The sequence below is a fragment of the Bos indicus genome, chromosome 25 (assembly GCF_029378745.1).
Source record: "Bos indicus isolate NIAB-ARS_2022 breed Sahiwal x Tharparkar chromosome 25, NIAB-ARS_B.indTharparkar_mat_pri_1.0, whole genome shotgun sequence".
Taxonomy (NCBI): Eukaryota; Metazoa; Chordata; class Mammalia; order Artiodactyla; family Bovidae; genus Bos; species Bos indicus.
The window spans coordinates 7,300,601-7,324,245 of NC_091784.1; the positions used below are offsets into that span (position 1 = coordinate 7,300,601).

The 23,645-nt window shown below is 46.7% G+C and overlaps 1 protein-coding gene and 1 long non-coding RNA gene across 17 annotated transcripts in view; one reads left to right on the top strand and one right to left on the bottom strand.

The window, feature by feature from the left end:
• Positions 1 to 23,645, top strand: part of RBFOX1 (RNA binding fox-1 homolog 1) — a 2,439,741-nt gene that overhangs the window by 2,041,329 nt on the left and 374,767 nt on the right. The gene's annotated exons all lie outside the window — the stretch shown is intronic.
• On the bottom strand, positions 8,895 to 20,381 carry LOC139179699 (uncharacterized). Its single transcript, XR_011564007.1, has 3 exons — positions 20,293 to 20,381; positions 11,173 to 11,313; positions 8,895 to 11,071 (listed from the first exon to the last, which is right to left on the bottom strand). It is a non-coding gene; the product is annotated as an uncharacterized lncRNA (long non-coding RNA).

The following is a 23,645-nucleotide window of genomic DNA, read 5'->3' on the forward strand; positions in this document are numbered from 1 at the left end:
GTCCGACTCTTGCAACCCCATGGACTGTACCCCACCAGGCTTCTCTGTCCATGGAATTTTCCAGGCAAGAATACTTGAGTATCTTGCCATTTCCTTCTCCAAGGGATCTTCCTGATCCAGGGATTAAACCTGTGTCTCCTGCATTGGCAGGCAGAGACTTTACCCCTAGGACCACCTGAGAAGCCCATTTATATGTATATATAATATTTATTCTCAGTTGGTAAAGAGCCTGGCAGACTACAGTCCATGGGGTTGCAAGAGTTGGACACAACTTAGTGACTAAAGTAAAGTTGCTCAGTCGTGTCTGACTCTGCGACCCCATGGACAGTAGCCTACTAGGCTACACCGTCCATGGGATTTTCCAGGCAAGAGTACTGGAGTGGGCTGCCATTTCCTTCTCCAGGGGATCTTCCCAACCCAGGGATCGAACCTGGGTCTCCTTCATTGCAGACAGATGTTTTACCGTCTGAGCCACACTTCAGGATGGGCTGGCCACCTCATAATTCTTATCCTGTGTTATTCTGAAAGAGGATAGGCATTTACTCAGGACTCTTATCTTTTAGTGACAAGATCTAATTCATAATTGTTTAGAGGGGAAACAGAAAACCTCCACCTTCAGGCACAGTTGAATTCAGAGGCTCCAATGACTCAAGTCAAGTCACCCCATGACTCCACAGTAGTTATCTGAACTTGATCTTCATTCACAAATGCACCACATCCAACTGTGGCAAAGATGGTGAAGTAAATTCTGGCCTCTGTACACTAACCCTGAATTAACTCTCAGACACAGAGTTGGTAGCTCAGCTGGTAAAGAATCTGCCTGTAAGAAAGTGAATCTGCCTGTAATGCAGGAGACCCTGGTTCTATTCCTGGGTCAGGAAGATCCTCTGGTGAAGGGATAGGCTACCCACTCTAGTATTCTTAGGCTTCCCTTGTGGCTCAGCTGGTAAAGAATCTGCCTGCAATGCGGGAGACCTGGGTTCCATCCCTGGGTGGGAAGATCCCCTGGAGAAGGGAAAGGCTACCCACTCCAGTATTCTGGCCTGGAGAATTCCATGAACTGTATAGGCCGTGGGATTACAAAGAGTTGGAAATGACTGAGCGACTTTTGCAGAGTTTTGGGTGAAGTAGAAAAGAATAGCTTTATTGTTTGCCAGGCAAAGAAGGCCACAGTGGGCTAATGCCCTCAAGGCTGTGTGTCCAGACCTGGAGGGAGGGTACGATGAGCCCTGTGTGGAGTCTTCTAGTCCATGGATGGGGTTGCTGATGAGGATCAGAGTGCCTGAAGAGGCTGCATTCCTTCAATCCAGAGATCTTCTGGCCTAACAGTGACCTTCTCTCTGGAATGAAGAGTGCTTTATCAGACATTAACATCTTTCCATTTGGTGGGAGTTTCAGTATCTGCAAAACAGCTCAAGGATACTGTTACGTGTATCCCTTGAGGGGGATCTCGGACTGCCCCCAAGGCTGCACAATTGTTTCTGGACTGTTCCTCCCTTGTCCCTGCATCCTCTCTCTTTCCTGACTAGCAACTGAACCTGCCCTTTGGAACTCAGGGAAAGGGGCTTTTGTGCCCATGAGCCCCATTGGGTCCAGCTGGATTTCAGTGATCCCCAGAAACTCCAGGCTGACACCCCAACCCATCCCCAACTCTTCCCCAACTGCAAAAATTCCAAAGTCAAGCTGGAAGCTGGGGTTAGATCTAGCCAAGCAGAGAGTGAAGGAGCAGTCAGAGCTCACTTATCCAGTTTAGGCATTCTTGTTGTTGAGTTGCCAAAGTGAAAGTGAAGTCGCTTACTTGTGTCCGACTCTTTGCAACCCCATGGACTGTAGCCTACCAGGCTCCTCCGTCCGTGGGATTTCCAGGCAAGAGTGCTGGAGTAGGTTGCCATTTCCTTCTCCAGGGCATCTTCCCGAGCCAGGGATCAAACCCAGGTCTAAGTCATGTCTGACTCTGCCATACCATGGACTGTAGCCTGCCAGGTCCCACTGAAACCGTTTACCTCAGATTGGGACTTGAACCCATGTGACTGGGACTTGAAGCCAGCCAAAACCCACATTTCCTGGTTTCAGGGCCTAATAAAGCTCAGGTTCTTGATGTCTCATCCCAGAAAGAATTCAGTGAGAGACAAAGTTATAGGTAAGAAATGGATTTATTCAGATTCAGAGAGAAACACACTCCACAGGCAGAGTGTGTGCCTTCACAGAGGGTGAGTGTGGCTGCGAAATGTGGTGTGGTTAGTTTTTATAGGCTGGGTAATTTCATATGCAAATGAGTGAAAGGAAATGGCAACCCACTCCAGTGTTCTTGCCTGGAGAATCCCAGGGACAGGGGAGCCTGGTGGGCTGCTGTCTATGGGGTTGCACAGAGTCGAACACGACTAAAGTGACTTAACCTTAACCTAATGAGTGGGAGGATTATTCCAACTATTTTGGGGAAGGGATGGAGATTTCAAGGATTTGGGCTACCCCCCACTCCTTGGTCTTTTAACAGTGCCTTGGAACTGTCATGGCACCTCTGGATGGGTCATTTCACTTGCCGATTGAGGATCAGGGGCTAGTCTTGCCTGCCATCTTGGTTCCATTTGATTCTAATTGATTTACGTTGTATCCTTGGGCTATGTCATTCTTTCAAAAGTTGTGCCCTGCCCCTTTCCTTCCTGCTACACCTCTGTCCCTGGGATTGCCCAGGCAAGAATACTGGAGTAGGTTACCATTTCCTTCTCCAGGGGATCCTCCAGACCCAAGGATCAAATGCACAAGTGGGCAGCCTTTCCCTTCTCCAGGCGATTTTCCCAACCCAGGGATTGAACCTGGGTCTCCCAGGTTGCAGGCAGATTCTTTACCAGCTGAGCCACAAGGGAAGCCCAAGAATACTGGAGCGGGTAGCCTATCCCTTCTTCAGCGGATCTTCCTGACCCAGGAGTCGAACCGGGGTCTCCTGCATCGCAGCGGGATTCTTTACCAACTGAGCTATCAGGGAAGCCCCCTACATTGGCAGGCAGGTTCTTTACCACTGAGCCACCAGGGAAGCTCAATTTGGGTGCTCAACAGATGAAAAACAAAGTTCTCAATTCCTTGAGAGGTATTACAGTTGTCTCAATTGTTCAAGCTATTACAAACATCTAAACATGTCTCTTCTCCCCCAGACCTTGCCCGTACCCCACCAGGGAAGAAATTAGTGGGTTTCTGATCTTACTTATCCAGTTACCTTTTTTTTTTTTTTTGCCAGTGATCATAGTTACCAGACATTCACAATGACCCAGTGTATCTTGCTTCTCCATACCTGATCAGATGAATCAAAGGCAAATATGGCAATTTTATGCAGTATTTTCCCACCTAAAGTAATTACAGGAGTGTCTCCCACCACAGTATGTTTGGGACATCCCCAGTCTTTTGCAAGTGAAACCACCACAATCTAGGAACATACAGATAGCCTGACGAGGACAACAGGTAACACTTATAATTGAGGCAAGACAGAAGTTACCCACATCATGCAAAGCCATACCTTCTTTTTATATTAGCAATGCCAACGTCAATAAATCTAGAAATAAAGGGAAACTAAAGCCCTCCTTTTATGAAGTTTGAAATCATGTGGACCTTGCACATCATTCCAGGTGTCTCAATGCGCTCGGAGACACCAGCAACTTTCCCCCTTCAGCTGTATAGAGGTGCGCTTTTTTTTTTTAATTAAAAGATTAAAAGGACACTGTCAATCTCTTCTGATTAATAGCAGTCCTATAAAAAGGATGTGTTCCTGCCGCAGCCATCTGTCATTCTGATCGTTTTAAAGGCATACTATATCAGCAAGTATGCTTTTTATAATACACTGGCATGGGGCAGGCGGGGCTGGAGGGACTTCTGGATTTCACACTCCACTTTGCCGCTTTAGTGTTCCGCGATCTGAGCCTTTGATGGTGAAGCGGAACCCCCCTCCCTGTCTTTGAAAGGTTGTTTTGGGTAAGTGCTTTCCCGGGCTGACTTAGGATGGAGATACTCGCCCCTATTTATGTTTCTCTCCCATCTAAAGATAGATCCATCACACTTGCATCCCACCAGCATTCAAGCAGCCAGCTCCTTCACTTGATTAACTACTGAACCCTGAATACTGTCCAGAAGCGATGAACTCAATATTCTGTGGGTCTGTGGTCTTCTGCAAAGCCTGATTTTTTTTTAATTTTTAAAATTTTATTTATTTTATTGACGTATAGTTAATTTACCATGCTCTCTTGATTTACCTACCCTACATCTGGCTCCAGGAAGCGTGGTGGGTCCGGTGCATTGCTGGCCTGGGAGAGGGTGGCTTCCCTCAGCCGTTACCTTTCGTTCCCCCGCTAATCCGCACTGGCTCTCAGACAGGGGGGCAAGATTCAGCAACCGCGGAGGCAGCTGTCATGTGCGTTCTCACAGTGTTCTCACCAACCACTCTCCGAAGAGCTATTTCTTCTCGTTTCATGAGGCAGCACAATTAAAGATTTAGACGAGAGGATTGAGAGTGTGGAGCTTAGACCAGGGAAACCTGAGGCTGGCCATGACCTTCTCTGGGTGATTCTGGGAAAGCGGCCTGACCTCTCAGAGCCTCCGCTTTCTCATCTAGAAAGTGGGAGTAACATTCCATGGACTTCTGCCTCCTGGAGTCAATATCAGGAATAAAAGAACTCAAAGATGACCACGCCTGGGGCCCTTGTTGTCCAGCCAAGAGGACGTAATGCCAAGGGCTGAACCAGAGCTGGCCCTTGGTCCTGTGTCCTGGGGGTTTCACCTCTCTGAGCTTCCACTGTCTCAGCTTGGTGGCAGGGACAGTCACACCCACTTCGCAAGGGAGCCCTGAGGCTTTGATGCGATAATGTTTGTGAAGCAGCCATAGCAGCACCTGCTCATGGTACGAACTCCATCGCGGTTGGCCAACGTCGCCGTTGTCATGGTTTTTTCATCCTATCCTGGGTGGCTGCGGTTTCCTTTGCATATGAAGATGCTCTCGGTTTGGAGGTGGGTGGCCTGTGTGCAGCTCTCTGCTTCTGCTGTCCATGGAGATTCCTGTGAACCAGACGCATAGGTTTTAGGTGCAGCTGAACAGAGCACGGTGCAATCAGGGATACACCACGCCTTAGCCCATGGCTTTGGGGGGCATGAGACACATATCCCCTCCCACTTTCTCAACTGTTAGCCTGGGGAGCTGGGACTACTAGACACCTGATGCCAAAAGCTCAGCTTCTCTGTACACAGGTGTTGAATTAAACCTCAAAGACGGAGTTTTGGGTGAAGTAGAAAAGGGGTCTTTATTACTTTGCCAGGCTAAGGGGGGCGCAGTGGAATCATGCCCTAGAAACCAAGTGTCTCAGCTTGGGGGAGACAGTGACAAGTCTTACAGTAAAAGAGGGTGTGATCAGCTCGTGGTTGGTGGTAAGGTAAGTAATAGTCAGCATTATCAACCTTCAGGTTTAACTGGTCTGGGGTCTGCATGCCTGTGGGTGGCATATCATCATTAACCGTTAACTTCTCCCACCTGGAGGGGGTTTCAGTATCTGCAAAACAACTGAAAGATATTGTTGTACAGATCCCTTGATGAGGAAGCAGGACTCTGCCCCGAGGCTTCTCTTGACTGTTTCTCGCTGGTCTGGCATGCTCCCTTCCCTAGTTAACAGCTGTTTGAATCTGCCCATTGGAACTCAGGTCTTGGAGGCTGAAGGAAGGCTGTTTCCTGTAATCTAAGAAATGGGGGCCTCACAAAAGCCTTGTGTCCACCAGCCCCGCAGGGGCCTGCAGGTTGGATACCCAGGCAGGAGGAGGGCCAGATTTCAGCCCTGTGGAAACCTGGCCCAAATCTTTGTCCATTTGCTCTAGTAGAACAGCTGGGGCTGGACCTGGGGCTGGGTGGAAGGAGGGGGAGGGTGGGCTTTGAAGGAGAAGAGAGAAGCCCGTCCCCTCTCCTCCATGTGGCCACAGCCTTCTGGGGACAGACTCTTGGGGACCACCTACACCCCTGTTCCATGCGGCTCCTGGCACACTGTGGGCGCTTAATAAATGCTAAATAATAAGAATAGCTCCCATCTGTCGGTGCCCGGTGGTGGAGAAGATGTTTGAGCACAGGACGGCCGACTGGCACCGGGCAGCTTGTGAGAAGCCTTCAGGGAAAGACGCAGCTCTGAGTCACTCAGAGGGCTTCTTGTACCCAGGGGTCAGCTGACCCTGTGACTCATCAGAAGCTGGGCAAGTTCATTAAGCATGCAAGTGTCCACTCTGAACCCCAGATCGTCTCCATCAGAAGGCAGGGAGCAGAACCCAGTGAACTGTGTGCCTCCCAGGCAATCTCGGGTTTCCACGTGTGGCTGGATGCAGGAACTGGTGTCGACCGACAAGGCAGGGACTTTGTTAGGGTTTAAAAGGGGCCCTGGATCTGCCCTCTGAACAGACGGCGTCATAAATTCATACTTCCGTCATTTTCTTGGAAGAAAATGCCTACTGGGCTTTGCGCATTTAGTTACAATAAAAACAACAGCAGCTGCTTGTTTTCAGGCATTTACTACATACCAGGCCATGTGTAAGGCATTTCACCTACAGCATCTGACTGAAGCATTGTGGTTTGGAGAGGAAAAAGCAGGTGGACAGGGTGCTGTCAGGATGTGGAATCTGTGGCAGGTGACCTGGTTCATCTCCTTCCTTCAGCTGTGTGACCTTGGGCATTACTTACTCCCTGTGTGACCTCAGGCAGGGATCATCACGTCTCTGGGCAGCAGTCACCTCGTTGGACGGCAGTGAAAGGAACCAAAGCGTATAAAGTTCATAACCCAGCGCCTAGTGCTTGGAAAGAACTCAGTGCATGTATCACCCAGTTTATCTCCAAGGGCACTGCAACGCCACCACGACCAAACTGTGTAAGAGAGACGATACTGAGTGTTTGAGATACCCGCACACACACACATACATATAAATGCATGTGTGTGTTAGTCCCTTGGGCGTGTTCGACTCTGCGACCGCATGAACTGTAGTCTGCCAGTCTCCTCTGTTTGTGGGGTTCTCCAGGCACGAATATCGGAGTGGGTTGCTATTCCCTCCTCCAGGGGATCTTCCCAACCCAGAGATCGAACCCGAGTCTCCCGTATTGCAGGCAGATTCTTTACCATCTGAGCCACCAGGGAAGCCATATAAATGTATATATAGTGTAATATATATGAGCTAAGAGTGTGAGCTCTTGAGCCAGACTGCAGACTGCTGAGCTAGAATCTCAGCTTTGCCTGCTGGGGGAAAACTATGCTGTTCTACAGTTTTTCCATCTGTAAAATGGACACATCAAAAGCACCTGAAACCATGGTATACGATCCTCCTGTATTGGATGAGGACCACACCAGAGTTGCCGTTGAGAATCGCACGAGTTAATACTTGTAAGGCACTCTAATTGTGCTTGGTATACAGTAAGGGCTCAGTAAAGAATGGAAATAATTATATAATAAGGATTATATAATTAGTAATACTATGGATTGTGTTTGTGTCTGACAATATGCATAGACATAATACATGTATAAATACATATTACATGTAATTATCACATAATTACATAATGAGTTTAAATTATACTATTTAATATGATTGTATAGTGACATAGGACTTCCCAGGTGCCACCAGTCGTAAAAAACCTGCCTACCAGTGCAGGAGATGTGAGAGACGTGGGTTTGATACTAGATCAGGAAGATCCCCTAGAGGAGGGCATGGCAACCCACTGCAGTGTTCTTGTCTGGCAAATCCCACGGATAGAGGAGCTTGACAGGCTACAGTCTATAGACTGTCGGACAGGACTGAAACGACTTAGAATTCCATACACACAGTGATATATTATTGATTATATAATAAAACCTAAGAGAAATATGGGACTTCCCTGCTGGTCCAGTGGTTAACACTTCACCTTCCAATGCAGAGGGTGCAGGTTCGGTCCCTGGTCCGGGAGCTAAGATCCCATATGCCCTATAGCCCAGAAACCAGGACATAAACAACATAAGCAATATTGTAACAAATTGGACTTCCCTGGTGGCTCAGATGCTAAAGCGTCTGCCTACAATGTGGGAGACCCAGGTTCAATCCCTGGGTTGGGAAGATCCTCTAGAGAAGGAAATGGCAACCCACTCCAGTACTCTTGCCTGGAAAATCCCATGGACAGAGGAGCGTGGTAGGCTACAGTCCATGGGGTGGTAAAGAGTCAGACACGACTAAGCGACTTCACTTCACTTCACTTCTTCAAGAGAAATATAAGTATATAGAATATTGTGCATCATTTAATATAAAATTATCACATATATTAATATATATTAATGTTAAACGTCATTATATATAATTATGTATTATATAATATATAATTTTTATATAATGTATAACCCCATAGAACACATATAATTACATTATTATAGCTATTATATTCGTTATTGTTGTTGTTTAGTTACTAACTCATGTCCAACTTTTTGCAACCGCATGGACTGTAGCCTGCCAGGCTCCTCTCTCCATGGGATTTCTCAGGCAAGAATACTGGAGTGCCATTTCCTCCTCCAGGGGCTCTCCCTGACCCAGGGATCGAACCCACATCTCCTGCATTAGCAGGCAGATTCTTCCCAGAGCCACCTGGGAAGCCTTCATTATCTTATATACTCACCTGATAATAATCCTGTCCTTAATATTTCTACTATTGCTGCAGCTGCTAGTCACTGCATTGGTTACTTGGCATAGAATGTTTCTACCAGAACATTTCTATTACTGCTCGAGACCATCCTGGAAAGAGAGAAGCTGAGGCTCAGCTAAGTGAAATGCCTGCTGCGGCTCTCAGGATTGGAATACGGCAGACCTGGGGTTTCTGCCCTTGCAGCCGGGGGGCCCCAAGCCACGCCAGCCGGGACCCTGCCCTGCTCTGTGACTCTGGTGTCATCTCCCCGTCCGCTGGCCTTGTCTCTGCCCTGTACTGCCTCTTCTGAGCAGAAGGCTAATGTGGTTTTGTGCTCCTGTCATTTCTGATCAGAGTTCCTCCCTCAGCCTGCCAGCTTTCGGTCAAAAGGTCTCGTTCCCCCTGGAAGCCTCGTTCCTCGGGGAGAAGATCAAAACGGAAGGTAGGGGGTGACAGAGGGCGAGGAGGGGACTGCTGGGACGGGGTCCTTGTGGTTTTGTTGACAAGACCTTCCTTTTGGTTTTCAGTGTCTAAACCTCCCCGAAACACACTCTCCATTCTCCCTTTAAACACGCATCAAGCGGTGTTAGCGACACACATTCTCTGTCAAACACGTCAGTCCCTCCGGGGGCCAGGGACAGCTTGCGAGCGGCGTCTCCTATTGTTATTGTGCTGGTGTGTTATTTCTCCCTTCAACAGCTCTGCATTTGTTCTGGCGAGAGGCGCGAACACTGAGGTGCCTGCTCACTGGGCAATTTTGACAGGAGATGTGAAATTGACAGGGACCGTCCACTGACCGTCTTAATAAGGCGACTCCTCCCGCTTTGTAGAGACTGGCCACGCAGGCAGCCCTGCCTTTGCCTGGAGCCCTTACTGGGGATTTGGGTGGGAGCGTAAGGACTCTAAAGAGCTGGAGCTTGTTTCACACCTGGCGCGTTGGCAGGCGTCTCCGGTTGTGATTTAGCCCAGGGACTGGGTACTGCCTGCCAGAGGGTCTAAGATCTGTGCGGGGCACTGAGCAGGTGTTGCACGCATTCACGCAGCATACGGTCCGCCTGTCATCGGCCGCTGAGTCCCGGTCTGGTCTCCATTGTAGGGACCCAAGCTCCCACCTGCTGCATGGTGATGGGGTGGCCTGGGGATGGATGAAAAGCCTCCCATTGCTGAGGGTAACGCGGAACATATGGGATTCTTCTCTGTCTAAACAGTGGTGGGGTTTGAGTGTGCGATGCTGTCTGCATGTATATTTTCTTTAGTGTCTGATTCTTGCAAGGTCAGAGCCTCGCTAAGGATACCACTCTGTAGAGTCCTCTCCTGGGGGGATGCTCAAGGTGTGTGTCCAAAGTCATCTCTGCTTCCTGGCTTCCCGACTTCCCCAAGTGCTGGCACTAAACTTCCAATAACAATCCAGGGTACCACCCCCACTACCCCTCCCTGGGCCCTCGCTAGGCGAATGCTCCTTGGCCATCTTGGTTTACTCCCTAGAGGTCTTGTAACTGACACACAGTGGTATTTTCCCAGCCTCTCTGTGGCCCGGGGTCCTCCGCTTCATTCATGCCTCTGTGCGCAGATCTACCCCAGATATCAGAGATGAGTTCAGGCCTGTTTGGCTTTCTGTGGGTTGAAAGATGACAGATGATCCACCATTTTGAATGCCAAGAAACCGAACATGATTCTTGAAAGTGGGTGTTTTTGTTCAGATCCCCTTTGGTGAAAGGAAAAGAACCCAATCCTGGCTACGGTGGTGGTGGTGGTTGTGGTGGTTTAGTTGCCAAGTCATTTCCGACTCTTTTGCAACCCCCAGGTCAGTAGCCCACCAGGCTCCTCTGTCCTTGGGATTTCTCAGGCAAGAATACTGGAGTGGATTGCCATTTCTTTCTCCAGGAGATCTTCCCTACCCAGGGGTAGAACCCATGTCTGCTTGGCAGTCCACGACTGCGTTAGGAGAGAGCTAAAGCAAGTCACAGATTCCCTTGTTCGCTCCCGGAGGAGGGGCAAGCTGGTTCCTAATATGAGGTGCATGGAGGGGCGTGTCCAAAGGTCGGGCAGGGAGAGTGGCTTATGTGGTTTGCCCACCGCTTTGATGGTGTTGAGTGCATGGGCCAGGGCAGTATCCTGCTTTTGCTCCCAAACCCTTGGCTTTTGTTTCGGGCTCTTCAGAAATATTATCTGTATCTTTTTGTTTGAATGTGTGTGTGTTTTTCTATCTGTTGTCCTGAATTTGCCCCATCTGCACATGCGCACAGTTATTTTTGGTCCCTTAGAGTTTCTTTGTATTTTGTGGCCTGAGGAGACGTTTGTCCAGGTACACACACTGCAGCCAAAGGTCCTGGGTTCCAGCCTGTCTCAGATCCAGCTCGGAATCTGTCTCTATCTTTGAATCGATGAGCTAGGTACCTCCCAGACCCCAGGTACTTGGAGCCAGTACTGAAACAAAAGGAAACGGAGGTGGGTTTAGACTTGAAAGCCAGGAGCCTTCTCAAGAGATGGGTCTCACAGGGTTTGGGATAGCCTTCAGCCGTCCTCACCTGTGGCTGCGTCCAATCCTCCTCGGTTTTTCACGCACATCTGTCTGCCTTCAGGCAGCACGTCACACCTTGGTGCCAGTCCCAGCAAGCGGCGGATTGGTTTGCGCTTTGATTTAACCCTGTGGCATCCTTCTTGGGCCCCTTTCCAAAAGCAGATTCATTAAAAAATAATTGTCACCTAATTTTCTAATTATGAAATTAATTCAGGATAAATGCTAAGCAAGTTGGGGCAAAGAGAAAAGCACACACATACTCACTCGCACACACACACCACATGCACGCAGACATTGTAATTCACCACCCAAAAACAATCACTTCAAACCACTTTTTTTTCTATACACGTTTGTCCGTCTGCTCCGTCATCTCCAACCCTTCGTGACTCCATGGACTGTAGCCCGCCAGGCCCATCTGTCCATGGGATTTCCCAGGCAAGAATACTGGCGTAGGTTGCCATTTACTTCTCCGGGGCATCTTCCCGACCCCTGAGATCAAACCCATGTCTCTTGTGTCTCCTGTTATTGCAGGCAGATTCTTTAGCACTGTACTCCCTGGGAAACTCTATACACATATTCTCTTCCAAAAAAAGTTCTCATACCCTTATCTTACACATAAACATTTGTATCACTTGCAGCTAGTGCTTTTTTTTTTTCCCCCTAAAAAGAAGCTTTAAAAAATAGAATCTTTTTTTTTTTTTTTCAACTTAGGAATGTCTTTTCTGTTAGGGGCATAAAAACTAGGATGGCATCCTAAGTGAATATCCTGTGTTCTTTTCTTTGCCTTCACCCATGACATTTACTAGCTGGGGATCCTAGTAAATGAATGATCTGAAAATTATGGTCCTTAAGTCAGAGGGGAGGAGGTAGTTTGGGCTAAAGGAGAGGAATCGGCCAGGGTTTAGAGAATTCCAGGAGAGAAAGAGGCACAGGTGGGCTGGCTCCAGCCAAGCGGAGGTGTCTCTTTCTAGGGTTCCTTCTGAGTTCCATGAAATGGAGACACTGAAAGATATGCTTCCCTTTGAGCAAAGAAAATTCTATCACCATCAGGAAGGCAAGAGTGTCCTTGAGACTCGTGGAATACAAAAGTCTCTCTGAGCACCTGGCCAAAGTCCATGCTCATTTTAGAACTATAACTTGGGTTCAAAACTACTAAGCTGCTTAAGACATCAGACTGTCTTCGTGGGCAGCCTTCTCCCAGGAGCTGAGACTGGAGACAGAGAAGATTTGTCAGTTCTCATCACTCCTGTCTGAGTATTTCTTTTACAAACCAAATGTATGTTTGAGACACGAGATTGAATTTCCATTATAATGATCTTGCTTTCAGTCTTAAAAGACTAAGTCTGTCTGCTAATTCCCTTACATCCTAAAAGTATAACATCTTCCCATTATAGTTTGCAGAAAGAATTCTCACACCGGGCTTGCCCATGGTGTTGGGATGAGATAAGCCCTTGTTAGAAGGTGCACATGAAGTGCAGACCTTTTTCTCCATCAATCGCTTACCTGGGAATGTTCTTCCCTGTCCATCTCTGTAACTGACCCTGAAAATCAAAGTGAGGGTGATGACATATTATGTGCATTTCAGAGGTTGAAAAAAGTAGTTGGTTTGGGAAGTCAGATTGCTCTCCAGTGGTTTCTGTGTGTGTTCGTTAACTTAGTAAATATCTGTTGAACTGCAGTGTGTGCATGACAACAGGTTTACAGGGGTGAATAAGATCACTTAGACTTAATAGGGAGAAACAGGCAGTGAGCAGGAGAACATAAAATGGCGTTACGTGCTAGGAAGAAAATAAGACAGATTATGTGAGAGCAATCAGATATCACATAACATAAGACAGGTTATGTGATAGAGGGCTATTTTGGATGGTTGAAGGAGGGAAGGTGTGGAATTTGAGCTCACATCTGATTGACATTAGGGGCCAGCTGTGTGATGACCTGGTGCGGGGAACAAAGTTCAGGCAAAAGCAATGTGCAGAAGCTTGAAGAGGGAATGAGGTGGGCAGTTGTGCGGCTCACAGGTCGGTCAGTATGCCTGCGGCCCAGTGGATGAAGGGGTACGAAGCAGGCATCAAGTCACCTGTGTAGTCTGCAACCTTCTGGGACACCAGAGGAGTTTAGATTCTGGACTACGAGAGATGGAAAACCCCTGGAGAGTTTCAAATAGAGGAACACCGTGGTCTGGTTTTACATTTTTACAGAATTCCTCTGGGAGTTGGATGGGAGATGGACAGATGGTCTTTCGGGAGACAAGATGGGAGCCAGGGAGGACAGCCCGTGTGCACTCAAGTGGAGACGCCAACAGCATGACAGCCACGGTTGACAAATGGGTGTCTATTCCTCAGGCCACCGTTTCTCCCACCTTCATCTTTTCCACTTTTTAAATTTATTTTTTTCTGACTTAAGTATAGTTAATTCACAACATTGTGCTATTTCCAGGAATATAGCAAAGTGATTCAGTTATGCATACATATGTATATATATATATATATATATATTTCCAGATTCTCTTCCCTCACAGGATTATTACAAAATGCTGAGTATAGTTCCCTGTGGTATATAGTAGGCCCCTGTTGGTTATTTATTTTATATATTGTTGTTGTTGTTCAGTTGCTAAGTTGCATCCAACCCTCTAAGACCCCATGAACTGAAGAATGCAAACTATTACAAACTATATAGTAGTTTTTATATGTTAATTCCGAACTTCTACTTTATCCTTACCCCCGCCCTTTCCTCTTGGTAGCCATGTTTGTTTTCTATGTCTGTGGTTCTACTTCTGTTCTGTATGTAGGTTCATTTTTTATCATTCTTTTTAAGATTCCACGGATGAACACAATCATATGATGTCTGTGTGTCTCTGCCTGGCTCACTTCACTTAGTATAATAATCTCTGAGTCCGTCCATGTTGCTGCAAATGGCATTATTTTATTCTTTGTATGGTTGAGTAGTATGCTAGTGTGTGTATATATATCATCTTTGTCCATCTATCTGTTAATGGATGTTAAGGTTGATCCTTGTCTTGGCAATTGTAAATAGTGCTACGGTAAACATTGAGGTGCAGATAGTTTTTTGAATTTCAGTTTTACACAGATGTATGCCCACGAGTGGAATTGCAGGGTCATATGATTGCTCTATTTTTAGCTTTTTAAGGAACCTCCATACTGTTCGTCTTTCATTTCCTTTGACCAGAGAATTCTGACCAGAAAGGAAGGCCAGTTTTCAGGGGGTGGGGTAGAACAGGGAATCACAATGCTTATGGAGACGACTGGGACTTATGGAAGTGTGTCTACAGGTCTGGTGGCTCCTGCTGCTGCAGGGGATTGCAGCATATATGTTTAATTGTTAATGACCCCAGGGCTATGCATCTAAGGGCTATAAGCAGACCTGCTTCAGCGTGGGAGATCAGTCTTGGTGTGTTATTCAGTCTTGCTGTACCAAAGCTGTGAGCCGCATCTGTTGATCCACATGCCCATGGAATGGATTTTTCCATCACAGGACAGTTCTGTCTTGCATGCATGCATGCTCAGTCATGTCTGACTCTTTTCAACCACATGGACTGTAGCTCACCAGGCTCCTTGGTCCATGGAATTTTCCAGGCAAGAATACTGGAGTGGGTTGCCGTTTCTTCCACCAGGGGATCTTCCTGACCCAGGGATCAAACCCACGCATCTCCTTCATTGGCAGGTGGATTCTTCACTGCTGAGCCACTGGAGAAGTCCCAATTCTCTCTTGGGGCTGCCTGATTTTCCCTTTCTTTTATTTCAGCAGAAGTAGGGAAGGCACCTTGGGGCTAGATGTCTCACCTGTGTCATTTGTGACAACAGGAACAATTTGAGAGTCTGGATTCAGACAGAACTGGATTCCAGAACCAGCTGTATCCCTTCCTAGATTCTATCTGGAATAGATTATTTTGTGTCTCTGAGTCTAAGTTTACTCATCCAAAACATAATGAAACTTTCGTATGTCAGAGAGCAGCAGAAAAGATTAGGATGCGTGACTGGTTCATTGATTCCGTTGAGAACTCTTTAGACACTTATTGAGCACTTGCTCCATGTAATAGGCCATGCTGGATGTTAGCATAAAGAGGCCCAACGTATTGGGCTTCCCTGGTGACTCAGTGGTAAAGAATCCACCTGCCAATGCAGGAGACGTGAGTTCAATCCCTGGGTCTGGAAGATTCCTCTGGAGGAGGAAATGGCAACCCACTGCAGTATTCTTGCCTGGAAAAGCCCCATTGGACAAAGGAGACTGGCAGACTAAGTCCATGGTGTTGCAAAGAGTTGGACGTGACTTAGCGACTAGACAAGAACAAGAAGCCCAAGGAGTCGGGTATGGTCCCTTCCTAAGCCCAGTTCACAGTCTCATGGGGGAACGAGATAAAACAAAGAGCAGAACAGCTAGCACAGTGCAGGAACTGACTAATTCCGGGTGGAGTAAGTGCTATGAAGGAAATGATGTAGGAAGGAAGAGTTAACGATGGGGAAGGGAGAGGGGTTACCGTATCTCCACTGCCATGTCTTGAGATCCTCCTTCTGTAGGCTCACGCCTTGGCTTTTCTGCACTTCCTGGGTTTGTCTTGGGGACACTTGATACTGCCCTCTTCCGGGCCTGAAATGCACGTGGCCATGGGTGCAGCTGAAATTGCAGGAGCCGGGGAATGTGCTTTTCCAGACTGTGGGAGCCACCTGTTTCTGGGAGTGCCATGGAAACGCACATTCCGTCCCTTGATCTTGAGACCCAGGCAGGAAATGTTCAGCTGTCAGCAGCTGTCCCTTCTGATCCACTGCCGAGGAGTTTCCAGTCCCATAAAAAGCTCATCGTGACCCTCACTAGTGATTTTGTCACCTCTCTCTGGCGCTGAGCAGGAAACAGGGGTTCCTTCCAAGTGATGTGTGGGCATAGGTTTTTAATTGGGGTGCCTGAAAAATCTCCCCTCCAACTGTGTGTCAGACTAGGAGCATATGGTCTTGCCATGGAGGGATTTTAAACATCTAATTGGTTGTCATAATACCCCATGACGGAATCATCCTTAAGAATCTCTGCAGCAGAGATAGCCATGGCTCTGTGGCTTTGTGGCTTCTGGGGGGGAAAGTCATCCAGTCTTTCAGAGGCGGTCAACTGGATACTGCAATACCGTGTTACCTAAATCTTTCACCTGTCCCCAAACAGAGCAGAGAGGACTGGCCCCTCACTCTGGGGCTGTGTAGGAGGAGCCTGAGCTTGCCTCATCCCATCCTGGATGTGGTTGTGTGTCCTCTTTAGGAATAGCTGGCCATTCTCTTTCACAAGAGACTGTCAGCTGTTGAGCAGTAGTGTTGCTGAAACTTGGCCCCTGTTCACCGGTGCCGAAATGCAGAGACAGTGTTTTGGATCAAGTAGAAAAGAGTAACTTTTATTGCTCTGCAGGCTAAAGGGGCCACAGTGGGCTAATTCTCTTAAGACTGTGTGACCCACCCTGGAGGTAGTAGTGAGGAGTTGTATCTTGTTCATTGAGCAGGGCGTGATCAGCCTGTGGACATTCCTTGGATTGGTTGGCATCAAGGTGAAGTTTCAAGCATCATCAGCCTTCTGCTTGCAACCAGTCTAGGGTCTGTGTTCTTGTGGTCAGCAGTTTCCATCTGGAGGGGATCTGCTTCCTACAAAACAACTCAGAAATGCGTGCCAGGTCTTTATCTGTAGCTTTCAGGGAACTGGGAGTTCAGTGATTCTGCTAAGGGGCAGAATTATAGTTTAAATTGTTACCAGTTCCTTAGCTCAACAGCTAATCTTCATTTTTGCATCTTCACGTTTCCCATCATTGGCTCTTGTTTAGTCACTAAGTCATGTCTAATTCTTTGGGATCCCCTGGACTGTAGCCCTCCAGGCTTCTCTAATCCATGGGATTTCCCAGGCAAGAATACTGGAATGGGTTGCCATTTTCTTGCCGACCCAGGGATCAAACCCATGTCTCCTGCATTGGCAGGCAGATTCCTTACCACTGAGCCATTAACCCTTGAGTCAGCATTTTAATTCAAAAGATCAGGACACAGAGTCTCGTACACATCAGCTGGGGAACAGTAAAATGGACAGAGATCCATCTTCCCACCAAGTTTTGCTTCAGATTCTCCACCTCTGTTGTCTGGTCTGTTCTGCTCTTCCAAAGTTCTTGGTGTCCAAATTCCAAAGAAAGGTAAGATGAGAACAGAATGACCAAGAAGGCCAGAAGTCATGGTCTTTCTCCAGTAAAAGAGTGGTTGTGGTTCCACCTGCAAAAACTGGCTGAGTGATGCTTCTGCATTTTCCATGGCGGTTCTAGAAAGACCCTGATGCAGGAGCTCTGAAGACTGCACTACTTGGTCCAGATCTGCCCCTGGTTGTTTGGGCCCCTGGCTTCTCTGTTTCTCATTTCTGTATGTAAAGTGAAGGAGAAGGTCAAAGCAGAAGTTTGAAACCCAGGCACACACACATCTGAGTGTGAGTACACAGATGTATACACGGTGCTTTTGTACATCATTTCAGATGTCAGATCTATGCATGGACCCCCCAAAAGGGGAAGCCAGAGCCTTGTCTTTGACTATAGTTCCTAAACTTCAGACATTCAAATGGTTTGTAACACAAGTACTACTACATACTTTTACTTCAATTGATTTAGCTTTCATAACTAATGTAAAATAATTCACAGAAGGACCACCTCAACTTCCAACCAATATTCACCTTCACTAGGTATAAATAAGTGGTATGTGCTAAACATACATTGATGGTACCAACTAAAATGGTAAAAAGCAGAGACATCACATGCCAATAAAGGTCCCTATAGTCAAAGTTATGGTTTTTTCAGTAGTCATGTACGGATGTGAAAGTTCAACCATTAAGAAGGCTGAGCGCCCAAGAATTGATGCTTTTGGACTGTGGTGCTGGAGAAGACTCTTGAGAGTCCCTTGGACTGCAAGATCAAAGCAGTCAATCCTAAAGGAAATCAACCCTGAATATTCATTGGAAGGACTCTTGCTGAAGCTGAAGCTCCAGCTCCAGTGCTTTGGCCACCTGATGTGAAGAGCTGACTCATTAGAAAAGACCCTGATGCTGGGAAAGATTGAAGGCGGGAGGAAAAGGGGATGACAGAGGATGAGATGGTTAGATAGCATCACTGACTCAGTGGAGGTGAATTTGAGCAAACTATGGAAGATAGGGGAGGAGAGAGGAGCCTGGCCTGCTGCAGTTCATGGGGTCACCAAGAGTGGGACATGACTTAGCGATTGAACAGCAACAAGAATGGTTGGTAATAACAAGTGTTAGCAAGAATGTTGGAGAAGGCGATGGCACCCCACTGCAGTACTCTTGCCTGGAAAATCTCATGGACGGAGGAGCCTGGTAGGCTGCAGTCCATGGGGTCACTAAGAGTCAACAGGACTGAGCGACTTCACTTTCACTTTGCACTTTCTTTCATGCATTGGAGAAGGAAATGGCAACCCACTCCAGTGTTCTTGCCTGGAGAATCCCAGGGATGGAGGAGCCTGGTGGGCTGCCGTCTATGGGGTCGCACAGAGTCGGACACGACTGAAGGGACTTAGCAGCAGCAGCAGTAGCAGCAGCAAGAATGTGGAGAGATGGGAACTTACATGCTTTGCTGATGGAAATGTAAAATCCTGAAGCCCCTTTGGAAGACAGTTTAGTAGTTTTTTTCCAAAATGACATATAGGGTTACCATATGACCTAGCAACTGCACTCCTAGGTATACAGGATAACTGAAATTTTCCTATACCAGCAAAATAATCTTGTGCACAGATATTTACAGAAGCACCGTTCATAGTGGCAAACAACAGAAATAGCCCAAATATCCATCAAGTAATAAATGGCTAAATAGAGATGGTATATTTCATACACTGGGAAGTTATTCAGCCATGGAATGGAAGGAAATGCTAATACCTGTTGCAACATGGATGAACTTTGAAAATATTATTCTAACTGAAAGAAGACACAAAAGATCACATGTTGTATGATTTCATTTATAGGAAATGTTCAGAATAAACAAGTCTATGGAGACAGAAACTAGATTACTGGTAGCCAGAGTCTGGGGGAGGAGGTCAGGGAAATGACTGACAGCTAGTATATACAGGGTTTCTTGGGGGTGGGGTGAAGATGGTCTGAAATTAGACACTGGTAATAGTTGCAAAACTTTATCACTATATTAAAAAAACAGTGAATTGTACGCTTTCAAAGAGTATATTTTACGGTATGTGAATTCTATCTCAATTCAAAAATGCACTGAAAACAAAACAGTGTGATCAAATCCTCAATTACTTGTGTTTGCCGAAGGCATTTGTGGCATCTGACACACGTTCTCTCCTAGGAAAAAAGAGAGACTTGAAAGTGTTCGATGAAGGGAAGGGATAGTTAGGGAATTTGGGATGGACATGCACACACTGTTGTATTTAAAATGGACAGCCAACAAGGCCCTGCTGTATAGCACAGGGAACTCTGCTCAATGTTATCTGGCAGCCCTGATGGGAGGGGAGTTTGGGGAGAATGGATCCATGTGTATGTATGGCTGAATCCCTTTGCTGTTCACCTAAAACTGTCACAGCATTATTAATCCAGCTATAGTCCAATACATTGGAAAAGACCCCGATGCAGGGAAAGATTGAGGGCAAGAGGAGAAGAGGGTGGCAGAGGATGAGATGGTTGGATGGCATTACCGACTCAGCGGTCATGAGTATGAGCAAACTCTGGTAGGTAGTGAAGGGCAGGGAGGCCTGGCATGCCTGCAGTCCATGGGACCACGAAGAGCTGGACACAACTTAGCGACTGAACAACAACGTACTCCAATACGATAGCAAAAGTTCTCTTTGAAAAGAAGAAGAAAGTGTAGAGTAAATGGTGTTAAAAGCAGGACATCACAAACAGAAACTCTTTCTTCAAGCGACCAGAAAAACTGAATGACATTGAAAAGGCAATGGCCTTCTAAATCCTTCTAAACCCATCTGTTCTCCCACAAGTGAGACAAAGTGCTTAGGATCTCACAAGATTTTAGGTTCTGTGATTGCCCGTGCCAAACTTTTGTACCTGATGATCAGGAGAGAATAAAGATATTTTAGCTGGGAAACTAAAATTTCCTAGAAGCTCACTGTGGAGTATAAGAGCCACTCATTACCTGTAAATATTTGAATTCAAAGTCAGGTCACATCACTGGCGTGTCCAGCGCTCAGTAGCCACGTGTGGTTGGTGTTTACTGGATTGGACAACATGAAATAGAACACATCTTCCATTCCTTAAAGTTCCGTAGGACATCACAGCTTTAGAATATTGCATTAGTTCCATTGTGATGTTTGGCTTCATTTTTCTCCTTTGCCTTTCCCTCCTTTCAGCAGATGTGGGAGTTGAGACACGGATAATGCCGTTATAACCAAATTAATAATTTACACTTGCTCTGTGCCCGGTGGTGTGCCAAGCATTTACCAGGCATTATCTGAGTTATTCCTCACGAAAATTCTCACAGGCAGGCACTGTCATTATCCCAGCTTCACAGATGAGAAAACTGAGCTTCCGAGAAGTGAAGTCACTTGTTCAAAGTTGCAGAGCCAAGGTCCTGTCTGCGCCACCCTTTTCATCTACCTCTCCCAGGGCTCGGAGCCCCTCACTGAGGCGCAAATTCCCTTCCTGGGCCCGTCTAGGAGTCTTTCAAGGTCTCTCAGCCCTTTTCCTTTGCAAATTGCAATGCAATGGCAATGCTTATCCTAGAAGAGTTTCAAGAAATAAACAAGAAAGCAGAGTAAAACACTGAGTCTGCCTGCCAGATCTTCCCTCTTCTCCTGTCTCCTCCCCAAGAGGTGATGCCCATGGACAGTGTGGAGAGTTGGTTAGTTTGAAGTCCTCCCATACCTTTTCCAGGTAGTGACACGTATAGCCATGTGTACTGGACACAATTCATGTTTTAGGTAAATGGGATCGCTCCACTCACATTATTCTGCAACTTGATTTATTTTTTAAGGTATTTATTTACTTCTTTGGCTGCGTTGGGTCTTGGTGGTGGCACGCAGGCTCTTTCATCGCGGTGTGCAGGCTTCTCTAGTTACAGCATGTGGACTTCTCCCTACTTGGGGCACACGGGCTCTGGAGTGTGTAAGCAGGTGGGATCTTAGTTCCTTGATCAGGGATCCAACCTGCGTCCCCTACATTGGAAGGTGGAATCTTGATCACTGGACCACCAGGGAAGTCCCCACAACTTGATCTTATTCCCCTAAAAACACATTCTGGCCATCTTCCTGTGTGAGTATGTATTGGTCTACCCTGTTCATTGTGAGGGACTACACGAAATTCCAGATACGGTGGTACCACAGTACTTTGGCACCTGATGCTGGGAAAGATTGAGGGCAAGAGGAGAAGAAGGAGGTGACAGAGGATGAGATGGTTGGATGGCATCACCAATTCAATGGGCATAAGTTTGACCAAATTCAGGGAGACAGTGAAGGACAGGGAAGCCTGGTGTGCTGCAGTTCATGGGGTTGCAAAGAGTCGGGTACAACTTAACGACTGACAACAACAATTTGTTTAGCCATTATCCCCTTTTTACACATTTTTGTAACTTCTGATTTTCTTTGCCTCTTACAACGATGCTGCTGTGTAAATGCCCTTGCACATCTGTGTTTGTGCGCTGGTGTGAAGACACGCTTAGGGTAGCAGCTTAGAATTGAGTTTGCTGGTTCTGAGGGTTTGCACACTTGACCTGCTGATCAATGCTGCCCGATGCCCTCCAGAAAACCAGAAAGTGGCTCTGCCAATTCTTCCATCCTCAAAGACTGTGTGAGAGACCAACTTCCCTGCGGCAGTGCCCAAACTGGACATCATCAATCTTTTACATTTTTGCCAATCTGTCGGGTGATAATTTCTTTTCCTCTCAACCTTCAGGGTCATTTACACCTCCCTCCACCTGCTTCGCTCAGGCTCCTGGCTGCTGACAGCCAAAGGCATTCAGCCGCAGGCAAAATGAGGTCAAGGCCGAAAGCTATTGCCTTTCAGTATAAGGGTGTTTACTTGGGTAAAGACAGTCCAAGTGAAGTGTCTCCTTGGTTTGAAAGGTGAAGAAGCAAGGTCTGAAGAGCCCCCACCAAGGTGTGTGTCTCAACCCCCAACACCCCAGTGCATGGATCCGTGCATTCTGATCAGTTACAATGTGGAATATGTCCCTCCAATTATTTATCCACTTAATAGCAATCCACTGCTATGACAATATCTGTGTACTGAGAGAGCACAGGATGGTGGTGGGCAGAGATGTCACAGGCAGGGCCATCTTGGTTTTTCTTATTCTCTGTGGCCCATGTCCCCTGCAAATCTCCTGATTCCCACGGAGGGAGGGCAGGAAGTCCAGCCACATGGCTCTCTCTTCATCGTGACCTACCTTGTTCTGCCTTGTAACCTGACCCCTAAATGTGCCTGGCAGTCTTTGAACGATGTTCCTGGGTTCGGAACCATCCTGGCACCACTTTCTGTCTCTTGCCCAGGACTTGTGTGCAGTCCTGGGGATGTAAAAGGCGCTCATCTTGTTTCAACAGGCAGCCTGATAGAACAGGCCCTTGGAGATGCTTCCCATGCAGGGTGGTGCTTTAACAGCTTGGTTTTGAGATGAATTTGAGGGAGCTTGCCAATGCAACTTCTGCCGCACCCTCTTAGTTTTCTATTTGCTTGGGTTTTTTTTTCGGTCTTTAAAAAAATATATTTTTTTAATATGGTAACACCACTTTTACCTTTAACAACATGTATATATTCTTGCCCATTAGCTTTCTACTCTGCTGTAAGCTTTCTACTCTATTCATGGAGAGAGATGTTTTCTCAGCCTACTTTTGATTCCCATTTATTTCCATATTTATTTATTAATTTTTTTCCTGGCAATCATGAAAGCAGGATTTGCTGTCGTAGCAAAACACATTTCATTTTTATTTTTTACTGTCTCTGTCTTAATAGCAAGGTCTGCCTCCATCCGCTGGAGAATCACATTATCTTGCATGCAGGCTAATAAATAGCGCAGTCTGAGACCTCGACTCAGAGCAGCCTCGTCTAAGTCGAACATTTAATAGGCTGATCTTCGATAGATAATTTATAAGACTTCCACTTCTTATTGATTAACTTTCATAACTCACTCCAGAAAATAAATTATGCATCTGTTGTCATCGCATCGGAGATGCACAAACTGTCCTGAGAGGGTTGATAAACCTTTGGAAGAATTCAGAGCCAAGTCAGCTTCTTCTACAAATAAACCATGATTGAGCAGAGGGATGGCCTTGTTCCTGAATGAGGCAAGTAGCAGCAGCATCAGAGCGAAGCCTTGGCAAATTGTTTGATATAGAATAACAAGTAATTCTCTCATTTGCACCTGCATTTTTCCAAAGGAAAGATAAGATGCCCCTTCTGTATTTTTTCAATAGGAAGAGGAGAGCCAAAGTACACCTATGTTAATATGACAGAACCCAGAGAGAAGCAGAGAGAAAGAAGGTTACGTGTACATAAGTT